The following is a 15,058-nucleotide window of genomic DNA, read 5'->3' as shown; positions in this document are numbered from 1 at the left end:
AAAGTAAAAAAAATATAACATGAGTTATTATAATATATAATTATAATAATATAAAATAATTCAGTGGAGGCGTTTACCAAAAAGTGTTCTCTCTTCCTGACTTGCAGTATTTATATTTCAAGTGGTGAATTTGTTGCAGCATTATTTCAGTTGACAACTACACTTTAAAAGCTCTTCATTTAACAAGAAACGAAACATAAAAGTTTCTTTATGTCACTTTTAGTTTTAGTTTGTGGCTCCACATAGATTACTTTTGTCAGTCTGGACTAACAATGAGAGGAAGGACTGAACAGGACAAGAAATGTAACATTTTCTCCTTTTACTCGTGAGAATACAAGAGCTTTACAAAACACTTTCACAGCCTTTGGTACGATCTGTCTCCAGTATAGATGCAAACATTACAGGTGACCTCAGTAGATCAAGATATTAGCAAACTGTAAGTAAGTTAAATAGGCTGTGGTATTAAAATAAAATAATGTCATTAATAACTGACAATAATATTATTATTTGCTTGGTATAAATTATTATAAATTAAAACAAATTGTGTCTTAGTCCGCTGTGTATTGTAGATTAATGTTTTTTTATTTTACATATTTACCTGTTTCTTTTTACATATTTTTCACATATTCACATCAGTTTTCTTCACTTTAAAAAACAAAAAAAGCAACATTTGTTCAGGAGGTACTTTTTCTATTAAAACTTAATGATAATAAGTATGAAATTATTATTGCACATTTTAAAAAGTTCCATCCAGTTCTCTCTCCCTGTGAGGAGGAGTCAATGCAAAACCTTGATGTCTTCCACCTCTACTTATCTGACTGCAGAGAGGATGACAGAGAACAGTGGACACACAGTTGAACATGATGGACTATAGGACAGGACTGCTGCTCTGCTGGGCAGGTGAAGATCTTCACAGATCTTGAGTTGAAGTTGTTGTTAAAAAGTTACCAGCTTAAATCAACTGATTATTTTCTTTTTCTGTCTTGACAGGTGTTGAAGGTCAGACTCTGACAGAATCTGAACCAGCAGTTAAAAAGCCTGGAGAATCCCACAAACTGACCTGTACAACATCTGGATTGTCATTCAGTAGCTACTGGATGGCCTGGATCAGACAGGCTCCTGGAAAAGGACTGGAGTGGATTGCTGCTGATGATGGTGGTAGTAACAAATACTACTCTCAGTCAGTTCAAGGCCGGTTCACCATCTCCAGAGACGACAGCAGAGAGCAGCTGTATCTGCAGATGAACAGTCTGAAGACTGAAGATTCTGCTGTTTATTATTGTGCTCGAGACTCACAGTGACTGAGTTGGTTGAGCAGCTGTACAAAATCCTACAGTACACTGTAAAAAATTACTGTGAAATCCACAGTAATTTACTGTGTTTCTGCACAGTTAATTAAGGTGAATATTTTTACAGTATAGTACTGTATATTAGGCCGAAAAACACAGTAATTATAATGATACTGTAGAAATCACAGTGATGAACACACTACTGTAGAAAATCACAGTAACCATTATGTTACTGTTGAAAATCACAGTAACTACTTAGTACTGTAGAAAATCATGGTAACCATTATGATACTGTAGAAAATCACAGTAACCATTATGTTACTGTAGAAAATCACAGTAATATTGATACTACTGCAGACACCATTATGTTACTCTATATGAGGTAACAAATTTCCCTTTTGTAAAGAAAATCACTAATTTGAAGATTATTTTGTAATACCTTCAAATAAAACCCTCAAATTCATGGTGCAGATTAAATAATTTAAACCTTAGTTTGAAATAATTATTCTTTTCATATGAATTCAAATACTTCAGGATGACCTTGTTTGTTCATGCTTCTGCAGGCTGTTACTTTCAGGTTTTAAACTTGTCTCAACGTTTATCAGGTCATAACCTTTTATACAGTCTATGTCATGACCACAGTCTACGGTCATGACAGGCTGTCAGTGAAGTCGTGAACTGATTGGTTGAGCCAAAGAAAAACATCACATGATCTCAAATTTGAACAGCGTCACTGAGTCAGTCTGGGCGCCAAAGTAATTTACTTCACTGCAGCCGGTTTGGGATTTAACAGCTCTTTGGTTCACTACATTATCTTCTTTTTCTTTTTACTTTAAAGAATTTTCTTCTTAAGAGTGTTCATGTTCTTGTCTGCTTTTGCTCGGTGTAAAGTTGTCAGACGGTATCATAGATGGACTTTCTGACCTCCTACAGCTTGCTAACTTCACCAGCTAACATTTAACTGCAGAGTCCTCTGAAATAAAGGACGTAACAAACTCAGAACATTCAGAAATGAGCAGTGGAAGATACGGGAGAACACAAAGTCGAATGTTCAACAGATATTTTTTGCAGTGTGGACAGTGCACTTCTTGCAGCGTGGTGAGGAGTAACGTTAGCCGTCAGTCCGGAGCAGCAGTAGCAGGAGTCACTGACATCAGCAGCTGATCAGTAAGTGTCTTCAACATTAAAACACTTGGTCCTGACTAACACCAGACATTACACCAAGCTAGTTTTTGTACTTAATTTATTCACATCGATTTCTGGCCGCTCAGAAGTGTGCTGTGCTAACATTCTTATGTTAGCTAGTGGTCTGTTAGCTAACAGAAATCCATAGAAATCCAACCTGACTGCATTGTGTTAAACTGAAACAGCTTCATGTTACGAAACTTGTCAACACGCCTTAACGTTACAGATGTTACCTTTATAAATTCTGCTTCATAGGACATGTGAGAGCACTGTTATATGTGTTTAGCCTGTGTCACCCCCTGGCTAACTCAACACTGTTAAAAAAATGCGCCTGCGTGTATAGGACTATTAATTAAAAAGTAATCACTCTCAGTAAAAGCAATGTTTTCCAAAGTCATGCACGGCTCTAGATCCTGATGCCTTTCTTCATCATATTTCTACTCCTCACAGCTGATGACAACTCCTGCTGATGTCAGAGTCCAGTGTCTCCATCATCTCAGGTCTCACTGTGTAAGGTAAGATTTAAAATCCATTGATAAAGCCAAGTTAGTCAGCTCTTGTGGCAGTTGTGCTTGTCATACTATGTGCCTGTTTGTAGATATTTTATATTTATATTTTATATTTATTTTGGCTTAACCACAAGCATCTCAGCAGTCATCTGATTAGATCTGTTCTCATGTACTAACTCAGAAACGATATTGCCTCTGTTGTGTAAGTTTAGTTTTCACAGAGAAAACAGTACTTTAAGGTAATAGAATTGTTGTTAATTCAGTGTTTGATTATTACTCATCAGGAGAACCTGAACCTGAGATCCTGTGTACGACTAAATGGATGCTGCTGATGGAGACCTGACTTCACCACAACCCTGGCTGTCCTCTTCACATCTTGCTATAGTTCACAGTTGAATATCAGGAGGAAACAATGACATCGCTGGAGTCTGTTCAAAAGATATTGCTCATCAACATTTTTACAACACATCCTATTTCTTTTACATTCATTTTACTTGCATTTTCCCTGTGATTGTTAAGATTGCTGTTAAGATTAAGATGAAATAAAGAAAATACAAACTACTACAAATAATAATTCAGATGTTTTCTTAAAAAGGACCTGTAAACCTTCTGTAAATGAAGACAACATAATGTCTATAAATCATGTGGAATCATAATATGAAGGAGTAAAAAACAGTTGTAGATTTCTCTACAGCATCACTAGAGGTAAGTGTCAAGTTTCTCTCTCCTCTTTTACAATAAGGAAACACTCAGATCTGCTTTTCTCATTAATCTTAACTGACTGACACTTGAATCCTACACTAAACTAAAGCCTGATTCTCCTGCTTGTCATATACATGGTGATATTTATGATATATATGATATTTACCATCAGCAGTGACTGCAGCTCAGTCTGTCAGTGTCAATTAATCATCTCAACAGACAGGAAGTAAATCTCAAGATGAACAACAGAAAGCCTAAAGGAGCTGTTGTGTATTTTTATTAAAGCTGGATGAACAAAAACTATGTCCTCCTTCTCTCATCCTCACTGATAGACTCTGCACAGTCTCACATTATTAATGTCCTCAGATCAACTAATTCACAATTACACAACACACAGTCATCTGAGTACCACTGATGTATGACTGAGCTTTAAAAGTAAGATTTCATTAGAAAAAATATAATATATATATAATTTCAAAATCTGACTCTTCCATCACGTGCTGTAGCTTCATTGAAACCATTGCTGAGAGAAGACAGCAGTAATCTATAAAGTCCAAGTTTCTCTGTGTGTCTGTGTCTTCAAACATTTGAAAACACTGAAACCATTCAACGTCTTTTATGCAAACTCAACTTTTCATGATATTTACATGATCCTGCTGCTGTTGCTGTATTTCTGTTTGAAAGCAATAAGTAAGAAAAGTCAACAAATAATGAAATAAATGTAATGAAATTAGAATATTATATGTAAAGCAGATGTGATTTCCAGGTGTGTTTTCAGTTTGCAGATATACAGTAATAACAGTCATCAGACTCTTTGACTAGTCTCCAGTTAGACCAACATTTATGCTTCATGTGTTTGATTCTATGCAAACTCAGTGATCCTCCTTGTTTCTCAGATATAAAAACTTCACATCAGACTGTCAGTGGAGATCACAGCACATCAGTTTCACCATAAGCCATGTTCTCTGTAGCTCTGCTGCTGCTTTTGGCAGCTGGATCCTGTGAGTTTCTTTGTTTTTTTTCATAGTCAGCAGTTCTTCCTGTTTTTTGATAATTTGTCACAAAATATTTTCTTGTTTTCTTCGCAGGTGTGAAGTGTGAACAGTTGACACAGCCAGCCTCAGTGACTGTGCAGCCAGGTCAACGTCTGACCATCACCTGTCAGGTCTCTTATTCTGTTAGCAGCTATTGGACAGCTTGGATCAGACAGCCTGCAGGGAAAGAACTGGAGTGGATTGGAAGTAGATATACTGGAGGCTCTTACTACAAGGATTCACTAAAGAATAAGTTCAGTATCGACGTAGACTCTTCCAGCAACAGAGTGACTCTAAACGGACAGAATGCGCAGCCTGAAGACACTGCTGTGTATTACTGTGCCAGAGACCCACAATAACACAAACCATCAGCAGACCTGAACAAAAACCCCTCAGTGCCTGAACACTTGTAACATGAAGCCACCAGAGGAGGAGCCCTCAGACCACTAATGATTTCAAGTCTAAGTCAAACAGTCTATAAATACTGTTTACTGTACATTAGTACTGAAAATGTCGAAAAAAGTATAATAAAAGCATTTGATTGCATAATGCAATAATATAGATACTAGAACATTATAATAACTGATATATGACATGATGGGACAAATGGATTACAATAATAGACATTATTAAACTTTAAACCATCATATATTCAAAGAGACTGGTGTGAGCTACAATTTCACAAGTTGATGCTTTTCCCAAATAGTCTCTTATTTCTCTGACTCATAATGTCTATATGTAGAATATTGAGGAATGAATAAAAGCAACATTTCAACATGCACCTTGCTTTTAAAAGGAAGCAGTGAAACCCCCAAAAGTCGTGTCTTTTCCATAACTTCATCATTTAAATTTTTCAGCTCTCATTGATAAGTGTTGTGTTAACAGTAATAGTAAACCTCCCACAGTGAATATTTACCTGTTTGGGTGTTTGTTTTGAAATATTGTTTTATTAAATAACCACAACACATGAATGCAGATCATACATAACAGTTTTAAAAAGCTGATTATCTCCAAGAAAACTTAAAAATAATGTTTTCCTCAAAAACAGCAGGATTCTGATGGATATCAAAGGTTTGAGCTTAATGTTTTGATAATTCAAAATGTACTCAGCTCATCCTTTTTGTCATGCAGGTGTCTTAAATCACCAGTTGATGATTAATAAATTGTATGAAGGACATGTTATTTAGTATTATGCTGTGCTCATACTTTTGAAGTTAATTATGAGACTGATGCAGGAGAAGCTGACAGTGAATCAATTCTCTCAGGAAACCAGTTCACATCATATTTAATATGAAAACAAACTAATCACACTGTAAACATGGCTTAGAGAAAGCTAACAGTGTTGGTGGTTACTCCTGTGTGCATGGTGCTCATCATCACTTTTTGCGGCGTTAATTTTAATGAATGTGTGTTCCATTATCCATGATGGAAATTTCCCAAACAACAGTCCTTACTGTTATTAATATTATTATGTGGTCACAACAATACATACTAGTTTACAGTAAAAGCAGAGATGCATTATTTTAAATAGTAACAGTTGTTTCATTGAAGTCAGCGACATTTTCAAAATGTTACATTTAAATGAGTAATGAAATAAAAATATTGTATGTAAAGCAGAGGTAATTTCCATAATAACAATCATTAGACTCTTCTATTAGTCTCCAGTTAGACCAACATTAATGCTTCATGTGTTTGATTCTATGCAAACTCAGTGATCCTCCTTGTTTCTCAGCTATAAAAACTTCACATCAGACTGTCAGTGGAGATCACAGCACATCAGTTTCACCATAAACCATGTTCTCTGTAGCTCTGCTGCTGCTGTTGGCAGCTGGATCCTGTGAGTCTCTCTGGATTTGTCACAGTCAGCAGTTCTTCTTTTGTTTTGATAATTTGTCACAACATATTTTCTTCTTTTAACAGGTGTAAAGTGTGCACAGTTGACACAGCCAGCCTCAGTGACTGTGCAGCCAGGTCAACGTCTGACCATCACCTGTCAGGTCTCTTATTCTGTTAGCAGCTATTACACAGCTTGGATCAGACAACCTGCAGGGAAAGAACTGGAGTGGATTGGAAGTGCACGTGTTGGATACACCACATACTACAAAGATTCACTAAAGAACAAGTTCAGTATCGACTTAGACTCTTCCAGCAAAACAGTGACTCTAAACGGACAGAATGTGCAGCCTGAAGACACTGCTGTGTATTACTGTGCCAGAGACCCACAATAACTAAAAACCATCAGCAGACCTGAGCAAAAACCTCTCAGTGCCTGAACACTTGTAACATGAAGCCACCAGAGGAGGAGCCCTCAGACCACTAATGATTTCAACACCAGTTCATCACTAAAGAGGAAAAAAGTCTACAGTATATTTATAGCAGGAATTATAAGAAGAGCCTTTAAAACATATTATTATTAAACACTAAACCTTTAATTTTACCATTAATGAAAAAGACACGTATGAGGTAACATTATGACTAATTTCCCCCAAATAATCTCCCATCAGTGTCTATTCTTACAATAGTGAGGAGTAAAGGATTTTTTTTATTTAACAGCTCTTCATCTGACTAGAAATTGTTCTCCAAAAAGTCACTTCTTCATTCATAACTTAACCATTTCAACAAATCCATCATTTTTTTGGAACATCATTTGTAAGTCCATTTAATAATTTCTCTTCAGACAACTTCATGGTGATGCGAATAAGTCAAACTATATGTTTTCATCACAACCCAGTCCAGTTACATCACAGTGAAGATTTTACACCAATCCCTGCTGTCCTGCAATGATTTCCTGTCCCAATACAAACCTGCTCACTGCTTGAGATCTTCATGTTGGTTCCTACTAGTGGTTCCAAAATCTCACCTTGTCATAAGAGTGACTGAGCCTTTGCTCTACTCACCCCTCAGCTGCCTGATCTCAACCAGCGAGTTTCACATCTTCTCCAAACTGACTGTCATTTGTTGTATTTGTTTTTAAAATCATCTCATTTTATCTCTTAGATATGTTTGATTTTATGTAATTATTTAACATTATGTTACCATACTTTGTAATATTCTTTGTAATTAGTGCTATACAGTAAAAATAATGAATATGATTTTTAGGGTTTGAAAAACCAACCAGTGATTTAATGTAATGTCCATGTGCAGTTTAAAAATCACAATGTAGACTTTCTTTCAGATGGAGAAACAGCATATATATATATATATATATATATATATATATATATATATGTATGTGTGTGTGTGTGTGTGTGTGTGTGTGTGTGTGTGTGTGTGTGTATATATGTATATGTATATATATATATATGTGTGTGTGTGTGTGTGTGTGTGTGTGTGTGTGTATATATATATATGTATGTATGTATATATATTTTTTCTCAAAGTTGAGATTTTGTGTTTTAATGTATTGTATGTGGTGATTATTCAGTTGTGTGCTGTGTTTTTGGTTGTAGTTTGTTTGCTTTGAGCATTTCTTGTGAATAATTAATATGTATAATATTGTTATTATTGTAATAAGAACAAAATCCAAGTTCATACAACTAAAATTCAGAGCATAAAACGTATCTTCTGAAGACATTTCAACCTCAGTTGAATTCAAATTACATGAATCAAATTAATTTGGCTCGAGTCACGACTCTAAAGATACATTATAATTGTATCAGTTCATCAAACTCAGGCAACTATGATTCAATCCGGGTCACTCCTTCCTGTGAGGAGGAGTCAATGCAAAACATTAATGTCCTCCATCTATACATATCTGTCTGCAGAGAAGATGACAGAGAACAGTGGACACACAGTTGAACATGATGGGGTGTATGACAGGACTGCTGCTTTTAATGATCCTCAGGGCAGGTGATAAAAATCACAGATCTTGTGTTTAAACCGTCTTTAAAAACCTGCCAACACAGAAAGTGACTGTTTTCTTTTTTTGGTTTGACAGGTGTTGATGGTCAGACTCTGACAGAATCTGAACCAGCAGTTAAAAAGCCTGGAGAATCCCACAAACTGACCTGTACAGTCTCTGGATTCACAATCAGCAGCTACTACATGGCCTGGATCAGACAGGCTCCTGGAAAAGGATTGGAGTGGATTGCCTGGCATGATAGTGGTAGTGGTAGCAGAAGATACTACTCTCAGTCAGTTCAAGGCCGGTTCACCATCTCCAGAGACGACAGCAGACAGCAGCTGTATCTGCAGATGAACAGTCTGAAGACTGAAGATTCTGCTGTTTATTATTGTGCTCGAGACTCACAGTGACTTGAGTTGGTTGAGCAGCTGTACAAAATCCTGCAGTACTCATCCTTACTGGGCTGATAGACTCAACCTTTCTCACTTGTTTTGTGTATTCAGCTGTATGGAAACTAAACTTTGTGGTCATACAATATGCAAAGACTAAAGAAAGGACCACATACATGTTCACATTTGTATAAACACACACACAAACACACATTTGTATAGCTGTCTTAGTGAGGACATAAATGCCTACTCCCAACCTTTACCCCAAACTGAACCTAAACCCATTTCAGTCTTAACCCTCAAACAGCCCTTTGAAGGTCAGAAAGTGAGAACCAGCTAAAATGTTCTCACTTTTTCAAAATGTCCTCACTTCCCAGGTCTAAAACTCAAATTGGTCCTCACAAAAACAATCATACAAGTACACGCTCTCACACACACACGCACACCACACACAACAAAAATACTAACTACACTGTAAACATGAGAAAGCTGACAGTGTTGGTGGTTGCTCAGTTCGGTTCCATGGAGTCCAGTGATCATTATATTGCAATGCTAATGAATGTTATTCATTATCCATGATGGAAATGTCCATAAAGCAGCCCTCTAAGTTAATATTAACATAGTAACTACAATCATGATCCACCACTATCATTTCATTAGTGATTATACTAGAATTTGCACAGTTTGCACAATTTGATCTCATAATATTACATTTAAAATAAAAGCAGAAAAAAACATTTGAGAAAGCTGACAGTAGTTTCATTAAATGCAGAGATATTGTGTTACAATTGAGTGTATAATGAAATTACCATTTCTACTGAAATATTGAACAATAAATATCAAGTATGTTGTTGGGTTTGAAATGAATATTAGTCTGGAACCACAATGTTCAAAGTTTGTGACAACAAATAACACTGAAAAGAACTCCGTATGGATTACAGTGAAAAAAGATGCAGATTAAAAGTTTCATCAAGGCTCATACAACAAACTCTTTGAGTAGTCTCCAGTTAGACCAACATTAATACTTCATGTGTTTGATTCTATGCAAACTCAGTGATCCTCCTTGTTTCTCAGCTATAAAAACTTCACATCAGACTGTCAGTGGAGATCACAGCACATCAGTTTCACCATAAACCATGTTCTCTGTAGCTCTGCTGCTGCTGTTGGCAGCTGGATCCTGTGAGTCTCTCTGGATTTGTCATAGTCAGCAGTTCTTCCTGTTTTTTGGTAATTTGTCAATAAATCATTTTCTTCTTTTAACAGGTGTGAAGTGTCAACAGTTGACACAGCCAGCCTCAGTGACTGTGCAGCCAGGTCAACGTCTGACCATCACCTGTCAGGTCTCTTATTCTGTTAGCAGCTATTGGACAGCTTGGATCAGACAGCCTGCAGGGAAAGAACTGGAGTGGATTGGAAGTAGAGTTGGATCCACCACAGCCTACAAAGATTCACTAAAGAACAAGTTCAGTATCGACTTAGACTCTTCCAGCAAAACAGTGACTCTAAACGGACAGAATGTGCAGCCTGAAGACACTGCTGTGTATTACTGTGCCAGAGACCCACAATAACACAAACCATCAGCAGACCTGAACAAAAACCCCTCAGTGCCTGAACACTTGTAACATGAAGCCACCAGAGGAGGAGCCCTCAGACCACTAATGAGTTCAACACCAGTTCACAATAAAGGGAAAGAGTCTTTGAACACATTTAACCATGAAAAAAGCAAAACATATATAACATGATACATAATTATAATAATATTAAATAATACAGTGGAGGCATTTATCAAAAAGTGTTCTCTCTTCCTGACTCATAACATTTATATTTCAAAATATTAGCAAACTGTAAATAAGTGAAATAAGCTGTGGTATTAAAATAAAATAAAGTTATAAACAACTAACAACAGTGTTACTTCTTTCTTGCTCCTCTGTACTATTATTAATGATTATAAATTAAACAGGTTGTTTGATGTCTTAGTCCTCTGCATATTGTAGATTAATGTTCACCATTTTTTAAAAATGGTTCATCAGATTTTAGATGTCCTTTCTTGTAGGCAGCCATTAGTTTTTGTTCATGTTTATGAAAATCATTTTAATTATCTGAGGTGAGATTCATCTCATGTTTTAGCAAAGTTAAGATTCTGTGTCATGATAATTCAGTTGTGAGTGTGTTAAAAATATGTATTTGTTGAGTGATACTCTGATATCCAACAACACGAGATGGTTGCAACTCAAACTTTGAACACTAAATTCAACTTGTGAAGACAATTCTGATTAAGTAGAAGTTTCAAATATTGATTACCTAATTCAAAATTAATTTAGCTTGTGTTGAGATTATTACATTTTGTTTTGCACAACAAACAAGAGGTCCAATTCTATCCTCCATGTGAGGACGAGTCAATTCAAAACTTGGTTGACTTCCAACTTCACTGATCCAACTGCAAAGAAAATGACAAATTATTTAGTTTCTACTGCGACTTTTGTTTTATGCAAAGTAAAAGAGTATTGCATATTTTAAAAACTTCAATACAGTTCTCTGCTTGCTGTGAGGAGGAGTCAATGCAAAACCTTGATGTCTTCCACCTCTACTTATCTGACTGCAGAGAGGATGACAGAGAACAGTGGACACACAGTTTAACATGATGGACTATAGGACAGGACTGCTGCTTTTAACTATCTGCTGGGCAGGTGAAGATCTTCACTGATCTTGAGTTGAAGTTGTTGTTAAAAAGTTACCAGCTTAAAGCAACTGATTATTTTCCTTTTTCTGTCTTGACAGGTGTTGATGGTCAGAGTCTGACAGAATCTGAACCAGCAGTTAAAAAGCCTGGAGAATCCCACAAACTGACCTGTACAACATCTGGATTCACATTCAGCAGCTATGCTATGGCCTGGGTCAAACAGGCTCCTGGAAAAGGACTGGAGTGGATTGCAGCTATCAGTTATGATGGTAGTAGCAAATCCTACTCTCAGTCAGTTCAAGGCCGGTTCACCATCTCCAGAGACAACAGCAGACAGCAGCTGTATCTGCAGATGAACAGTCTGAAGACTGAAGATTCTGCTGTTTATTATTGTGCTCGAGACTCACAGTGACTGAGTTGGTTGAGCAGCTGTACAAAATCTTACAATACTCATCAACATTGGGCTGAAAAACTCCAACTATCTCATATGGTTAATCACTCATTACCTATTGGGTTTTTAAAGAAAGAATCCTAACGACAGTTCTTCAGAAAGATTTTAATTCTCTTCTTACCTAAAGCAACATTTTTTTTAACTTAAATTTCAGTACTTATACAACAAAAAAGTATTTTATGTGAAACTCCAAAACCTCCACACAGCTGCAGAATACTTGGCAAATGATGAATTTACATATACAGTAATAAATGTTTAATTAAAATGATATCCTTTTCTATGTGAGACTATTTATAACTTTCAATTTATTCACAGTAGACTCACCAAAGACAGATTTTGATAACTATTTATTAATTTTTTTTGTAAATGGTAATGTGTTTTTATCCATTATTACACAAAATCTTATCCATGCAACACTCAGTATTAGACTAAAATCAGTTTATCTACAATAATACATGAATAAATGGTAATTCATTTTAAATAAAATCATAGCACCATTTTAAGTTCTCTAAATTAACAATATATCATCATACACTCTATATTTTCAGTCTTGATAAGAAAGACTGAACTCTTCACCTCAAAGTGATGAATAGAAGTAACAAGAAAGAAATAGATAATTATTTATGTTCTCTGCAGTTCTGATGCTGCTGCTGGCAGCTGGATCCTGTGAGGAGCTTTCAGTGGATTCACACTAATAAACACATTAGAAACACTGAATAGTCAGATGAATGATGGAGATAATGTTGATTTCATTTCTCTTTCCACAGGTGTGTACAGTATTGATCTCATCCAGCCAGACTCAATGGTTGTGCAGCCTGGACAGTCTTTGACCATCACCTGTCAGGTCTCTGGTTATTCTCTGACTGATAGCAGCTATGCAACAGGTTGGATCAGACAGTGTGAAGGAAAACCAATGGACTGGATTATTCATCGGTGGGGAGGAGGACAGAATCTGATCTGCAGCCTGAGGACACAGCTGTTTATTACTGCGTACTTGTAAACTCCACAGTGATACAAAACCACCAACAGACTTGCACAAATTCCCAGCAACCAAGTAACCCAACCACAAATTTTCTATATATATCACTGATACTTGAGTTCAATTTAACATGTACCATACAAACAGTCTTTCTTTCTATTTTTGGGTCTATACCACAACAAAACAAAAAATAAAAATACATAAGTACTCCTGTTGCTGGATGTCATATTATATTCCACATGGAAGGACAAGTCATATTAAAAAAAAATTTGAAAAAATAACTTAAACTCTAACAGACTGCCAGTAAATGAGCCACTCCCTCCCCATGATACTCTGATGCAAATCTTCAGTGTGTGCAGTGTACTTCTGTCCTGCTGACTGGTCTTGTTGTTCTTGTGGAGCATCAGAGGTCACATCTCCAGCCTCAGGATGATGAACACACTCACTCTTCTGCTGGTTGCTCTCTCTCTGTCCTGTGAGTTCTCCTGCTTCTTGTTGTTTTATCTTTTATCAGACAACATCAACTGATGGTCAGTCAGTGATACCAGAAAACTTCCCAGATGACTGTTTGTCTCACTTTCTTCTGTGGTTCATCACTCCTTTCATCTCATCAGGTTGTACAGGTCAGAGTATGGAGTCCATTCCTTCCAGTTCAGTGGTGAAAAAGCCTGGTGAGACTCTCAGTCTCTCCTGCAGGGGATCTGGCTTCACATTTACCTGCTGTACTATGCACTAGATCAGACAACCTGCAGGAAAAGCACTAGAATGGATAGGGGTCGGCTGGTCCACTGCTAGTAGTAACACTTATGCTACGAGTGTGAGAGGACGTGTAGAAATCAGCAGAGATGATAGCAACAGCATGGTCCATCTGAGACTGTCCAACCTAAAGCCAGAGGACTCTGCTGTGTATTACTGTGCCAGAGACACACACTGGTTAAATTAAGCACAGAGGCTTTACAAAAACCTAAAACACCTACAGGGGGCAGCAGGAGACCTGAAATATGATGGCAGTGAGAGCAGAATGACAATGACACCAAACATACAATACACACGAACAAAGAGCAACATATTTTGGATGTGCCAAAATATGTTTCAGTTAAACAAAAATAACACCAAGATACAAAACCAGCCTACAGTCACCTTAAAGGAATAATTAGACATTTTGGGAAATATACTTATTTTCTATCTTGTTGAGAGTTAAATGTGAAGATCAATTCCACTCTCATACGTATTCATATCCAAATAAATTCCCTTGCTTATAATAGTATAAGTGGTCATGACACAAATCAGGATTTTGATTACTTGTGACATAATAGTCCATCCTTCTTTTATAGCCTGTCAATATCCTTCTTTATGCAAAGTGAACGTCCTCACAGTCTGCTATAAACACTTGATATCATGTTGTCAGTTGCAGCAGAAGAAGAGAAGCTCCCCTCAGACCACTAATGATTTCAACACCAGTTCACTGTTACAATAGCAAGAAACAGTCTTTGAACACATTTAACTGTGAAAAAGGTAAAACAAAAATAACATGACTTATGATGTATAATTATAATAATATAAAATAATACAGTGGAGGCATTTATCAAAAGTGTTCTCTCTTCCTGACTCACAATATTTATATTTCAAGTGGTGAATTTGTTGCAGCATTATTTCATCTGACAACTACACTTTAAAAACTCTTCATCTAACAAGAAATGAAACATAAATAATCTTTCTTTATGTGACTTTTAGTTTTAGTTTGTGGCTTCAACACCAGTTCACTGTTACAATAACAGGAACCAGTATTTGATCATATTTAACCATAAAAAGTAAAAAAAAAAATATATATATAACATGATTTATTATAATATATAATTATAATAATATTAAATAATACAGTGGAGGCATTTACCAAAAAGTGTTCTCTCTTCCTGACTCACAATATTTATATTTCAAGTGGTGAATTTTTTGCAGCATTATTTCAACTGACAACTACACTTTAAAAGCTCTTCAT

At 36.3% G+C, this 15,058-nt stretch overlaps 1 long non-coding RNA gene across 1 annotated transcript; it reads left to right on the top strand.

The window, feature by feature from the left end:
• The first annotated feature begins 1,911 nt into the window (after nucleotides 1-1,911).
• On the top strand, nucleotides 1,912-3,544 carry LOC137201488 (uncharacterized). Its single transcript, XR_010932185.1, has 3 exons — nucleotides 1,912-2,456; nucleotides 2,925-2,989; nucleotides 3,268-3,544. It is a non-coding gene; the product is annotated as an uncharacterized lncRNA (long non-coding RNA).
• The last annotated feature ends 11,514 nt before the right edge of the window (nucleotides 3,545-15,058 follow it).

Source organism: Thunnus thynnus, chromosome 17 (genome assembly GCF_963924715.1).
Source record: "Thunnus thynnus chromosome 17, fThuThy2.1, whole genome shotgun sequence".
Classification (NCBI taxonomy): Eukaryota; Metazoa; Chordata; class Actinopteri; order Scombriformes; family Scombridae; genus Thunnus; species Thunnus thynnus.
The sequence above is the reverse complement of the archived record's forward strand: the minus strand, read 5'-3'. Positions and strand labels throughout refer to the sequence as shown.